The 1,447-nt window shown below is 44.0% G+C and overlaps 1 pseudogene; it reads left to right on the top strand.

Annotated features, from left to right (window-relative positions):
* Positions 1-647: 647 nt before the first annotated feature.
* LOC126428773 (5S ribosomal RNA) lies at positions 648-765 on the top strand (annotated as a pseudogene).
* Positions 766-1,447: the final 682 nt, after the last annotated feature.

Below are 1,447 nucleotides of genomic sequence, written 5' to 3'. Positions count from 1 at the left end.
ATACAGTAAGAGCGCCGTAAATTATCCGTCGTCAATCCAAGTCCGCACCATTCGGAACACATAGTGTCCTTTGTTATTTGTTTCAGATTACTGCCAACCTCAGCAACCTCAGAGTTGTGACACTGTAATTACACAACGAAGTGTTGTGTTAGTATGTTATCATTGTGAGCGGACCATTAACTGATTCTTAACAGTAACTGTATTTATATTTAAAGGCATTGTGCAATATGAGATACGATCACAAATGTGTAGTAAGCGTTTTGAAAGTCATTGCATTGTATTACGGTAGCCATAATTTTATTTCACATTGTTTGCTACAAATATATACCGCATTTGAGGATGACCGTCTCCACAATGCGCATTCACGAATCCATGTTACTTCCGTTTGAAATTTTTACCAGAGCAGCTAATCGGTACGAGATATACACGTCCATTAGTTGTCATACCTGGAAAACAAACAATTTTACATTCCATCCTCTGACATCCTCCAAAATTGAAGTGTCCATGCTAGTTATCCTTCCGCCTCTGAGGTGAGTGGTGAAACTGATTTAGCTCATGGCTGAATTCACCGGCGTCAGTTAAAACTAAACACATCTTTAAAATATTTCTGTCTCTGTAAGAATTTTTGTTTGTTACTCAGTAGGAAAGGCAACGGCCTTGCCGCAGTGGCTACACCGGTTCCCGTGAGATCACCGAAGTTAAGCGCTGTCGGGCGTGGTCGGCACTTGGAGGGGTGACCATCCAGGCCGCCATGTGCTGTTGCCATTTTTCGGGGTGGACTCAGCCTCGTGATGCCAATTGAGGAGTTACTCGACCGAACAGTAGCGGCTTAGGTCAAGAATAACATCCTAACGACCGGGAGAGCGGTGTGCTGACCCCACGCCCCCTCCTACCCGCATCCACCACTGAGGGTGACACGGCGGTCGCATGGTCCCTGTAGGCCACTCGTGGCCTGAGGATGGAGTGATTATTACTGAGTAGGAAAACTACACTCTTAAGAAGTTCTTAAAGTTAATTGACGTCTTAAGAAGTCCTGAAAGTTAGCTGACGTTTTAGGATAAGAGTGTTAGTTGTAAGATGCATTTATGATAAAATACGACTGAGAACCCGCATGAAGTCTGCTGGCCGCAGTTTGACGACCACAGATCTACATCATTATACTTCCTTATTTATTGTGTCCGTTTACTATTTGTATCGTACACCACCCTCCTATGACCTACCTTTATGTAAAACGCAGCTGCTGATCCCAGTCCAGTGTTAGAAACAGGCAACATGGCATAATGGACTAGGTACTCGATTAGTATTAGGAAAAGAGCTGGATTCATATTTGGATCCAGGCAAGAATGAGGGTTTTCCTAAACAGTGTTAGGCGAATGCGTAGGTGGTTTCCTTAGCAGGAACATTCCTCATTAGTCTCAACAACCTGAGAAGGCCTGTAATGACCACG

The sequence above is a fragment of the Schistocerca serialis genome, chromosome 1 (genome assembly GCF_023864345.2).
Source record: "Schistocerca serialis cubense isolate TAMUIC-IGC-003099 chromosome 1, iqSchSeri2.2, whole genome shotgun sequence".
NCBI lineage: Eukaryota > Metazoa > Arthropoda > Insecta > Orthoptera > Acrididae > Schistocerca > Schistocerca serialis.
The sequence above is the reverse complement of the archived record's forward strand: the minus strand, read 5'-3'. Positions and strand labels throughout refer to the sequence as shown.